Consider the following 12,938-nt stretch of genomic DNA (forward strand, 5'->3'; position numbering starts at 1 on the left):
GATGGTCCATTAATTTTGAATTTCTCATCTCTTCATACCTTCATGGTACGCTGCCATTGAGCAACATATTCCCTTTTATGTGTCTGACCAACAATTCCCTCGGAGCTTTTCTGTTCCAGTTTCATATCTGGAGCCATAGCATTGAACCTTCCTTCTCTGTCTTTCACCACAAAATACTTTGGATTAATTTTCTGTAGAGGTATGGCTTTTCAACCTCTAGATTCTTTACTCATTCCAAATACCAGGGCCCATATCTCAGGTAGGTTAGGAAGCCAAATTCATGAAGAACAGTAATCAGTGACTTCACAGTCTTAACGTGCCGCTCCCAATCACCTTCCCGATCAGCATGTACCAAGTTTTTTACTAAAGCTATAATGTGTAAAACATTTCCCCAGTACTTGTAAAGTTTTGATTTTCTTTACATCCTTTGGCAAACTCTATGAATTTGTTTTTAAGGTTTTCTGATTTTGAACTAAGTGTATTGAACATTGCCTGGCTTTGCATTATGTCTTTTGACTGATGTGCACACTTTGCCTTGTTCACTTCTGAGATATGCAAAACCTAATTTGTCATTCTTGTTCCAGAAAGGATTATGATGCAATGTTTCTATAGCCTCAGAAAAGATGTGCATACCTTGTAACCAACAAACATAGTGAGTTTTGCTCAATACTGACTGGACAGTTTTGTTTCCAGACATTTCAGCCTCAACAATTGCATTGTCTATGTCACATCCACTTAGATAACTTCCAGCACACCGCAACACAACTTTTGTTATCTGGAAAACTCCCATCATTGGATAAAGATCATCAAATTCTACTGAATTGCTCATAAACATGTCAGCTGCAATATGGAAAACACCTTCATCACAGAAAATTGACAGAATATGCTAGTCTTCAAGCTGAGGATACACATTTTGAATATGTTTAGAGCTGTATATACTGTGCATAGTTTGTGACTGGAGATAGTATAACCGGTAAAAACTCAACCTTATTCAGTGGGACGGTATTCTGGGAGATCAGAGTATGAATTTCAGCCCACAGAGGAACTGGTTTTTCTTCATCCTTTAGTCTGCACCGAATAAATCAGCTTTGAGGACCGCAGCATCAGGTAGTAGAAGATCCATGTCCTCAGCCAGTTTGAAACTTTCTGATAGACTGAGACGCTTTGATGGCTTGTAGTGATTTTGCACACATTGGCAAGGCAGTTGAGTTATAAGTTTGCAGCTTTATTTGTTTATTCTTACAGCTGACACACATTGTTTTCCAGCAGCTTCTTAATTGGTGCAGTCTTGAAAAAGCACTATGGCTGTATCATCTGTGCTGGATGTTCCAGACAAAGGAGAGCTGTCTTCAAAATCAAAATTATCAAGAGCAGCAATTGTAAATCTTTTCCTGTTAAAGTGACTTGGAAGTGTTGTGCTGTATTCACAAGATTTTACAGCATAAGCTGCTAACAAGTTCCTGCTTCATCTATGTCATTATAATTTATTGCTACACCAATCCTATTCATTGAAGTGATTAGCTCTCTACTTTTGCACTTGTCATAGATTGCTTGGACTGTCATCATGTGTAGCGGACTTTTCTTTTTGCTATGATGTAATTCATAAGACATGATTTGAAAAATACATCACATTTGCACAGCATAAGCCTGTCGGTTCATGGGATTGTCTTACAATTCTTCGCTTATATCTTCAAAGCCATCATCAATGTTGTCGGCTTCTGTTCTGACTGAAGAGCTTTAGTTTGTAACAGTTTTGCTTTGCTGATGTTAAACAATGATGTAAAAAAAATGTTAAGACAACATTAGGCATTCTTGTCGACTCCCATGATTTGCGGAGATATGGGGCATCACAAAATTTGTCATTAAGTCCAAAATCTAAATCTTTCAGGACATTTTTTTAAATGGTTCCTGCTGATTTTATTACATCCTGTGATCTTATTTTGGAAGCAAGAACTTCAGAAGTCAAATCATCTGAGAACACCATAACCGGCTGATTCTTTTTATGAGACTGACAAAAACAAATTCTGTTATTGTACATTCTCATTATTATGGATCAATACAGTTTCATCAATATTGCACATTATTTCTCTGATCTCACTGAGTGTGAACCTGTAGCCAGCAATCAAGAGTGGCTTTAAAACTTCATTTGCTTTTTCAAAGAGTGCAAACTTAACTGAAGTTTCACAATTTCCTTGATGAAGAAGGTAATAATATGATGGTCTGACCAGTCACAAGGTTGGATCAACTCGATCTGAATGGAATCTCTTTTAGAGATTATTAAATCCAGGATTGAACCTTTATTGTGTGTAGGGCTGTTACAGATTTGGGTTAGATCTAGGTCATCTAGGAGGTTTTTGAGACTATTGACCACTGTATCATTGTGATCGTCCCAATGTAGATTGAAGTCTCCAAGGAATATTTGGGTATTTTGGCACCCCGTGTTCGTTGATACCATATCCATGAAGTGTTCGGTGAAGGTGAGGTTCTCTCCTGGTGGATGATAGATGGTGTGTAAAGAGCATAATGGTTTGCCATTGCTGGTGATGTCGAGGCATATGTATTCGCAAGAGGGGAATACAGGGGATATGGCTCGGTTTACTGAAATATTGCTACGGTGTATACAGGCGATACCTCCCCCTTTTTTGTGGGTTCTGTCCAATCTAATGATGTCGTAGTTTGGGGGTACTAATATGTCAATGATTGGTGTGGAGGATTCCTTTACCCATGTTTCAGTTAACAGTAACAGGTCCGGTTCATGTATGAGAATGAGGTCAGCTGTGTCAGCTGCATGTCTAGCGGCCGATCTACAGTTTAAGAGTATGCATTTAAGCTGGGGCGTGATGGGGGATGAAGTAGGTTCCTGAGTGAGGGGGACTTTTCTTAGGTTGTTGTCGATAACGCCTCTAGTGTTGGGTTTAGTGGTCCTATGAGGGTTTGGGGGGATAGTAGGGATCATCATTGAGGCGGGAGTGAGCTTGTTCATGGGGGCGGGTTCATATGAGTGTAACAGAGAGAATAAATCGCTCTCCGAAAGCGGATTAGTGCTTCCGATTGGTCGGGTTGAATTATTACAGGAGGGGACTGAATTCCAGCTGAAAGGATTGAGTTTCGAAGTGACTGTTAGATGGTTCAGAGGCCAGCTAGGTTTGGACTGTCTTGTAGCTCTAGTGAACCACGGATTTCTCGATATCTGATCATTGAGTGCTTGTAGTTCTTCTTTGATTTGATTTAATGAGATCATGATCACATCAAGTCTGGGGTTTGGTGCGGATACGAGTTGGGTATGGGGCTGTGTTATGGGTGTGGATGCCTGCGATGTGGTCTGGTTGGGTTTGTGGTCTGGGGCAGGTGTGGGTTGAGTTGGGAGGGGTGTTACGGGTGTGGGTGGGCGTGTTGTAGATATGGATGGGTGGGCTGTGGGGGCGGATGGTTGGGATGTGGGTGTAGGAAGTGTTCTAGATGTGGATGGGTGGGCTGTGGGGGTGGATGGCTGGGCTATGGGTGTAGGAGGTAAAATGTGCAAATGGTACAAATGTCCGTAGGCTTGCCGACATATTCAATACCTGGGCAGATGGTTGGGCGCTTTCTGATGCATGGCGACACCTACACCCTACACATAAAGAGTACTCCTTCTATTCCCCTGTACATAGTCTCCACACCAGGATTGATAGATTCTTCTGCTCCTCTTCCATTGTCACACAGGTCTGCCAGTCTACTTATCTGGCTAAAACCTTCTCGGACCACAATACCCTAGAGCTCACACTTACCTGGGGCAAGGTGCCAACCCCGGTACCCACCTGGACACTACACCCACAATTACTAGAGGATGCCTCGTTTAGGACATCACTCTCCACTACCATAACAAATTACTTAGCAGAAAAGTGGAACACTGCCTCATCTAATTTATTAGAATGGGATGCATTGAAGGTAGTAGTACGGGGGGCATCAATAGTGCAGATAGTGGGGGCCCGGCAGGAGACGCATGAACGCTTGCTCAGAGTTGAGCAACAAATGACCACACTAGAACAGGAGGCAGTAACGGACCCAAATAAAAAGGGAGCACTGCAGAATGCCCGTATTGACCATGCAGAGATATTAGAATCCCTACGGATTATTGATCACAGAGCATACATGCAGCGAAAACACTCAGAAGCGGATAGAACGGGTACATTACTAGCCCGCCTAGTGCGAGATAGGCCAGATCCACCGACGATAACCCAAATTCGTAAACCGGACGGCAGTATGGCCCACATACAACAGGAGATAGATCTAGCCTTTTACACTCATCTTAGTACCCTCTATGCGGCACCCGCAATAGTGGAGAGCGCCTCTATTACAGAATTTTCACAGGATCTTACTTTCCCTGCACTCCCAGATACGATACAAAAAGAAATAAACGGCCCCATAACGCAACAAGAAATTAGAACTGCGATCAAAGGGCTGAATCGTAATAAAGCACCCGGGCTTGATGGATAGCCTATCGAATTCTATCAAGCGTACTCAGACACACTGGTACCCACGCTAGAGACAGTATATAGGACCGCCCTCAAAGCCGGCCATCTACCTCAATCCACCATGCAAGCTTTGGTTACCTTGCTATCCAAGCCGGGACGGGACTGCCTTGATATATCTAATTATAGATCCCTCTCCCTGCTGTCGACAGAATATAAAATCCTGAGCAAGGCTCTGGCTAACCTCATTCAACCCTACCTTAATACACTCATACATAGTGATCAATGCGGGTTCCTGCCAAACCGTAGTACATCCCTTAACGCGAGACGGCTGCACTATGTTATGAGGGCTACCCCCCTCGCCTACCAGTCTGCTGGATGCTTGGCACTGGACCTCCGTCAGGCCTTTGATTCCCTCTCACGGGATTTTATGTTTGCGGCACTCCAACGATTTGGGTTTCCAGACACTTACCCTAAATGGGTGTGCCTTTTATACACTGCCCCCACTGCACGGGCCCGTACAGGCAGACATATTTTGAGCCAGTATAAAATACATAGGGGCACCAGACAAGGGTGTCCGTTGTCTCCCCTACTGTTCGTACTTGCACTAGAGCCCCTGGCAATATCGCTCAGGCGGTCAGCAGACCGGTTTGGGATTCCCATTGATGGCGCGACCCACCTCATCTCAATTTATGCGGATGACATCCTTCTATATTTACGCGATCTGATGGCCAACAATGCTCCCCTTCCAGATATCTTTGCCCAGTTTGAACGGGTCTCGGGCCTAGCTATAAATCCATGGAAATCTTTGGTCTACTTCTTCCAGGAACTACCATACCCTGATGACATACGGTTTTGCGCATATGACTTGCCAGTAGCCCTACTACTTTTAAATATTTAGGCATTCAGGTCTATCGTACACAGATTGATCAACTCGATGGCAACCTAGTGAAGGCCATAACAGCCCTTCGAAACAGTGTGGCTTTTTGGACCTCACTGCCTCTATCGGTCATGGGGTGTATCGCCATCTCGAGATGGTAATGCTCCCGCGCCTACTGTATTACTTTGTGAACCTACCCATCGTGGTCCCACAGTCTATTTTTAACACCCTGAATACTATACTATACTAGTGGAGCTCATCTGGGGGACAGGCCGTAGGAGAGTGAGTCTACAGAAACTCCAGTTAGAACCTCGCTGTGGAGGTCTAGGGGTTCCTGACTTCAGAGCCTATTACTACGCCAGCCAGCTCCAATGGCTATCTTATTGGACTGCCGGTAGGAATCTACAGGAAATTGGCTACTCACCTAGGGACTTGGACCGGGGCGCACTACACTCCCTGCTCCTGCCCAAGGCTAAGATCCCCGTGGATAGTCCGCCCCTACTGAAGACAGCATTAATGTGCTGGAAGAAGGCACTGTCATATACCTCTACAGCGGCCCCATACTCGACAAACATTCCCTTGTTGGGTATTCCCACACCACAGGGCAGACTTACAAGAACCAGGATCCGCGATTGGGTGGAGAATGGTGTGGAGGACGTGGGGGCTTTTTTCAGTGAAGGGGCTTGATCATGAATCCTTTATACAGACTAGAAGCGCACCCACACATTTATACCTCTTACATGCTGTGGTCTCTCATTACATTAAGAACACATGGTCCCCGAAGTATACCGAACCCTCACAACATACCCTGGTCCACCTCTTATATTGTATGGGGAATGGGGGACACTTAGTCAGATGGCTATATACGGGTATACGGACACATGCCGCAACCACACTCACATCCCTTAGAACTAAATGGTCCGAGGACTCCACTACTGAACTCTCAGATTAAGCTTGGAAGTGCATGCTTGTACACCCCAAAGGAGTGTCCCGTAATAACGCCAAACTGAAATTCATACAAACAATGGTCCTACACAGGTCATACCTAACCCCACAAAGGATCCACCGTATGTTCCCTGACACACACCATAGCTGCCCTCGATGTAAAGGAGGTGAGGCGGACTTCCTTCACATGCTGTGGTCATGCCCCCGCCTCCAGGACTACCGGAATGGCGTCCGCGGATCCCTGAGCAAGGTCACACACATTCCTGTCTCTGATAACGTTCTGGACTGCATCATGGGCCTCCGCAGACGCACGAGTACACAGAAGGTACAACTGAGATTTGCAGATCTGGCCCTCATTCTGGCAGTTAGAGCCCTTACCATGAGATGGAAGTCCCCTAGGTGCCCAACGCTATCCAGCTGGCACGATGATATGATACAGTGGAGGAAAGCGGAGAGCGTAGCCCTTCGGAAGGAAGAAGAGAAAGGGCTACGGAAACAACCCATTTCAATGGATTGGGATATCATATTACACGACTTCGAACTCCTTGACCTCCTACCCCTACGGGGTACGCCAACACCATAGCCTGTTATTCCGCCTAACGGTCAACTGAATGGAGGCTCCTGGACCCCAGTCCCCCATTCTGTCATTTCAGAAAAATATAGACCCCAGGAAACACCCGGTTAGACTCCCCTTTAGGTACCTATGGCAATACCATAAACAGACCAGGAGCTTGGGGTGGGAGGGTTAGGGCGGGGGGATAGTTGCTGGGATTGGTCATTTTAGTTGAATAGGAAATTTATGCTTTGTGATATGAATGTTTTTATATCAAAGCTGCTTTGTTTCTGGAAACTGTTGCATTTCTTCAAAAGTAATTGCAGTTCCCTTTCAATGCCTTATACGTACCACCGTAGAATGGAATCATATATTGTATCCTTCACGGCCGCCTCAGAGGAAAAAAGACCTTCTGTACTAATATCTACAATGTTATGAAGTCACGGTCCTCAATAAAGTTTGTTAAAAAAAAAAAATTCAAAAAAGTATCCTGGGTCTTTAATATCAAAAGTAATTATGCAGATTTATCCAAAACCTCGCCTTTGGGCTATACAGTCAGAACTGAATCAGTCTGAACTTCCAAGGAATCTCATCTGACCGTTCCTGTCGCTCTGACAATTCAAGATACTTTTGAAACCTTAAAAAGTTTTTACTGCCAGATTGGTGGGCCATGCTGTGAGTTTGAGTAATCATTCCCATTATGTGATCTCTCGCTGGCCAATTGCATGAGGGCAGTTTGATAGAAATACCTCAGTAAAGTCTATCTGAAACCTCTGTGGCACATGGGACTCTGTAGAGAGTCAGTGGTGCAGTTCCCCCATAAAATCAAACTTATTGAAAAACGTATAAATGGAAGATCAGCCTGTCCATTTCCTCGGTGAAGCTATCACTGGTCACCTTGAACAGCAACACTTCAACAGTCCCTTTAAAAGCTGTTAAATTCCTATTATATCCATCCATTTTACTGGGCAACATTCTGTAAAAGTTCAAGGTGAGAGCTGATATGCCGAGCCTGCTTGAGCAACAGGCTTGTATTACAGGTCAAAACTGGATTATGTATGTGTCCAAAGCTGCATGACTGGATGATTTACACTCTATTTTCTATGGAAACGAGAATGTTTAATTAACAATATTTATCACCATGGCTAAATTCAAAGCTAAATAAAAAAGCTCCCTTGGTGACTTGAATCCCTTCATTGCCCAGGGTATACCCTACCAAGAATAAATCATATGAGCGTATTATCTTTGTGGTTTGGAAATGAGAGCAAACCTCGAGGATTGATGAAAAGGTTAGGTTTTTGCATCTGTTATCCCTGCTTAATGCAGCCAAAGAAAATATTGAGGGATTTTGCTACCCTTTTAAGATTGTCCAGCAGGTTCTCCACTTTCTCATTCTACACTGACATACACTTATTGTCACCTTTTACACAAAAGGTTTCCAGAGTTTTGAGTTTTTTATCATGCAAATGTGCCTCCACATTTAAGAAAACCCAGGCTTCAGTGGTTCCACTATTCTTAACCATACTACACTTTTTAGATCTAGTCTAGAGACAGCTTCAGCTGTCTTGCTATCCTTAAATAATGAAAAAAAATTTAAATGAAAAATATATAAATACATTCATGCATAAAAGGGCTTTGGGTGAGCTCTCTTCATCCATTGGTCTATTCAACTGTCATTCACATTTTGCCTCCACCCACCCACACATACAGCAAGAGCAATGAGTCAGTCCACTTCAGCCTTTGGCTCTTTCACAATGTAAGTGACATCATTTTGCTTGATCACTGGTGCACATCTGCCTAAAAAGAAGTGCACTTCAGTTCTAGGGCTGGTTGGCCAATTGATGATTTTTTTATTTCTATTTTTTATCCATGTATTCTTTTTTCAGAGACACTTGTTTTAAAACTATGTTTTCAGGAAACAGCAGTTCAAAGGAAAATTGTATTTATTATTTCTACCAAAAAGAGTCATGTTTTGCTGTGATGTGCATTAAAATGTTAAAGGGTCTCTTTTCCTACTCTAAGCGCAGCTTTCTACTAGGAAGTGTCTTTACTTTTCTATTAAAATCATACCAAATAGTTCACTTTACAATATTTATCACAAGCCTATAACTGCTTCATTTAGGCAGTGATATGGCATGCTTCCTTGTGTTAAACATTTGGAGCGTTTCATACACGGGTGAGCTGATGGGGAACACAGCTCTGAGCCTATGTCATCAGAATGTGTACAGCACATAGACTTAAGTTGGAAATTCTCCAAGTTAGTGAATAAGCTGCAGAGAGCACAGCTAAGAAACAGTGAGCGTAGAGCTCCCTTATTTCGGTGTGGCTTAAGCCAATGGCCTCTTGCTGTGTATAGATACACAGTTTTACCAATTATATTATTTCGGTCAGTTGTTCAGGTCTTACTTTTTAGGGTGCCCTTCACGTTTTTGCCTACCCAATAGCATTATGCTGATATTGTAGAAGTGGTTCTGCACTAACCCTGGCTGTTCAAACAGCTCCCCCACCTCTGCTGCTAGATGCCCATTTGTCGCTGAGAGACCTGGCAGCCCTCGTGCTATTGCTACTGGGCTGCTCATGCAGTACAGAGCGAGCCTGGCAGCACCCACATCATTAATGCTGTACTTCTCATCAGTACTCAATTTGATCCAGTGGTTGCCGGTGGGGCAACCAGCACTTATTTTCAGGGAACGAAGGGATACACAACCTTGCATACTTTCTTTGCAAGGGAGTAGCCAGAAAAATGTAACACCACCAACTTAAAAAAAAAACCCTCTAATGTCAATGTAGGAGCACAGCCCAACCCTCTCTAGAAGAGTACATTTCACCCTTAAAGGCTGACATTCTCCCATCGTTGCGTCCTTTCACCCTTCCACCCACTCATTACCTCACCTCAATAGTGCCCCATCCAACCACCTTTTAAACACACCTATCCTTTCATCTAGCCACACATCCTTTCAACCATCCACCCATTTCCACCCAGCCAATTACCATCATACAATTTTTAACCGTCAATCCATCCATCCATCTCTTCACCCAGCCATTCTTTTATCCTTCCTTCCAACTTTCCTTGCATTGATCCATCCATGCATTCATGCTCCCTGTCACCTTTCCATCCATTCTCACTCTTCCATCTATACATCCTTTCATTCAACAATGCATTCTTCCTTTATCGACCTACCACTCAACCATCTTTCATCCTAACTTTCAACTTTTCTTTAAACAGTCCATCAATCTTTCCAACTTTGAGCTTCATCCATTTACTTATCAATCCAAACATACATCCATTCATCCACAAATACCCTAATCAATACATCCACTCATCCATCCTTGCACCTTTATAGCCACCCTATTAATCCTTCCACCCTTGCATCCACTATTTCAACCATCCATCCACCCTTCTACCTATCGAACCATATTTTCGCCCATCATTTCCCCTTCAACTCTTCCATTTAATCTTTGACCCTTCCAATTTTTCAACCATCCATCCGTTCGTGTGTCCATCCGTCCATCTTCCCATCCATCTATTCATCCTTTTATCCATGCAGCCACCATTTTATTCATCTACCCAACCATTCATCGATTCTTAAACTCTTCCATCCATTCTTTGACCTTTTCATCTTTTCACTCATCTGTCATTTCTGCAATCTTAGTTTTGCCTTCCATCTATCTACCGTTCCTCCTTCCCTTCGATTCACCCTATTACTTCCTTTCACCATTTCTTGCTTACTTTTATCATTCGTCCTTCCTTCCTTCACCCTTCATTGGTTCTTTACACCCTTCCTGATACACTTCCTGTTTAGATCTCGTACCTGCGTTGCAGTACGTAGTCCTGCTCGCGCAGTGCGAGACCTCTTGTACGGGGTTTAGAAAGCTACCCACACGCTTGTGCGTGTGGGTTTGCTTTCCCCGTCTGGCATTGGCTTGCGCGTGCTTTGTTTCTAAAAAAATGGCACGGGATTGGGCAAAGGCGGGACAATGTCCCGCCTTTGAAACGCCCATTTCCGATGGTGGCCAGCACGTGCAGTAGCGCGCGTTCGCCTCGCTGCCGCTCTCCCTCCCCCGCTCCTCTGTGGTGCGCGCGCACCACTGATTTTTTTGGTTCTTGGTGTCTGGCTGTTGCGCAGGACAAAAAGGAAATACGGTAAATACCAGGCACTGAACATAAATAGTTTCTGGATCTTATTTGTAGACGAAGTTATGAAACATAACGCATCCCAACTGGAAGAAAGCACAATTGATATATTTATTGACATAAAAAAGTAAGAACGTGCTACTCTAAGCTGACTGTAGACGAAATTTGTGAAAAAATGCCCATGCCATGGAATTCCTATAGCCCTCTCTAGGTGCACTTTACTCTGATGTCAAACATTGCAGTCTCTGCGGCAGCCAGAGGAATTTCCACTGCTGCTATTTTTCATGTGGAGAGCAGACAGACTGCGATTCAAAGCATGTAGCAAGACCTTGCCTTGCAGCGATCACCCCTCCTGGAAAGATGGGGCCATTAGATCTATCAAGCGGAGTGAAGGAGAGTTTTTTGATGACAGATGGAAAGATACTGGAGCCCCTCCATTTCTGAAGATGCCCGCCTGGGCGCTCGCCGGGAAACAAGCTCTCTCAAAAAAAAGGCACTGTATTGCGGAGGTTTTTTTAAAAAAAAGGCAACCATTGATCCGTTTGCTGCTTGGTTTAAGAGTTCGCCTCTTCCTGAAATACCAATAGAGCGGATTAACAGGAGCACCTGGAGGGAGGTTGAAGGGGCAATCGCTCATCCCGTCATCGAGCACCTGTAATGTCAAGGAGAAATCCGCGTCCTGCCTAACTACGAAACCAAATTAATTCTCTGCCAAGTGTCTTCGAAATCATGACAGCGCATTTCTGAGCTAACTCAAAATCTGTTTGCATGGTGCAAAATTGCTTATTTCGGATTTGTCATAAAGCCAATTAGTTGGCCTCGTCGAATCGTGATAGTTGAGTGCCTTGAAGGATGCTTACAGTAATAACAAGCATTGGCATAGCCAATAGGTCTTGCCTTTGGGACCTTATAAGTATTTAGTTATGCGGCACAATATCCTTGGTGCAACAATATCAACAGTTGCATGGCTAAACACGTGACCTATTGGCTATACCAATGCTTGTTAATAAAATAGCTTCCCACAAACACGTACATATGGAAGGCTCAGAGGAAGCCAGACCACCTAAATCACAGGGGAGGTAGAAGCGTATAAAAGTACAGAAAGAGGGATATGCCTTGGTGTTTTATTGAACTTCCAAGTTGTTTTTTCCATTATTAGCCCCTGCTTTGTTTCTTAGGCTCAATTGCTGCATGCTCTGGGGATTTCCAAATGTCTTAGATTCCTCTGTAAAAATAAATCACATTTTTCCAAGCCATGGAGAGTAAATGCTAAAATTTAGGGTAGTAACTAGAGCTGGAAAGCCAGAACCAGCTCTTCAGACTTCTCTTCTTGATGAGTCTTAGAGGACTTGGCGGTCTTACAGTGCACAAGAAGGCGTAGGTCTATCACTGCCTGCATCCTTTAATGGGACTGCTGGACCATTTCACACCTCAATACATTTCCTAAAACAGCTACAGGTGACTGGAAAGACACCAGTCTTTGAGCATTCTTTTGAAACTTTACTATATTTATCAACCATTGAGAATTCAGGCAAGATTAGAGAGCAGAAATGTGTTCACTGTGCAAGTCCGACGCTCTTGCTTATTCTTCATCCAAGACCATTACCTACTACTTATGTAGTAGCATTTGGATATAAAATTAACAGCAGCAGCAGGCAGTGACCCTAACTGCTGTAATACGAACACTGAAAGGGCCAAAGGACATCTCCAAGGACTTTCTTACCATGTAGGCAAACAGTCACCGTACTTGTTCAGACACAGTACGCCCAAAAATGATGCGGTCTTTGCGTGGCCATCTCAGTTTTGATGAAACCAGTCTGGGTTACACCGACGAGATCTGAATATCTTCTGAAGATAAGTCCGCACCTGAGTCAGAATCTTCAGATAACATATAATTACAGAAATGGATCTGTAGATGCACGACTCATTACCTTTTTTGCTGTATCGCTGCGTTACTAGTGGTTGTGATCACTT

At 43.7% G+C, this 12,938-nt stretch overlaps 1 protein-coding gene across 3 annotated transcripts in view; it reads left to right on the plus strand.

The window, feature by feature from the left end:
* Positions 1-12,938, plus strand: part of PLD5 (phospholipase D family member 5) — a 1,783,935-nt gene that overhangs the window by 868,854 nt on the left and 902,143 nt on the right. The window lies entirely within an intron of this gene.

The sequence above is a fragment of the Triturus cristatus genome, chromosome 6, assembly GCF_964204655.1.
Source record: "Triturus cristatus chromosome 6, aTriCri1.1, whole genome shotgun sequence".
Classification (NCBI taxonomy): Eukaryota; Metazoa; Chordata; class Amphibia; order Caudata; family Salamandridae; genus Triturus; species Triturus cristatus.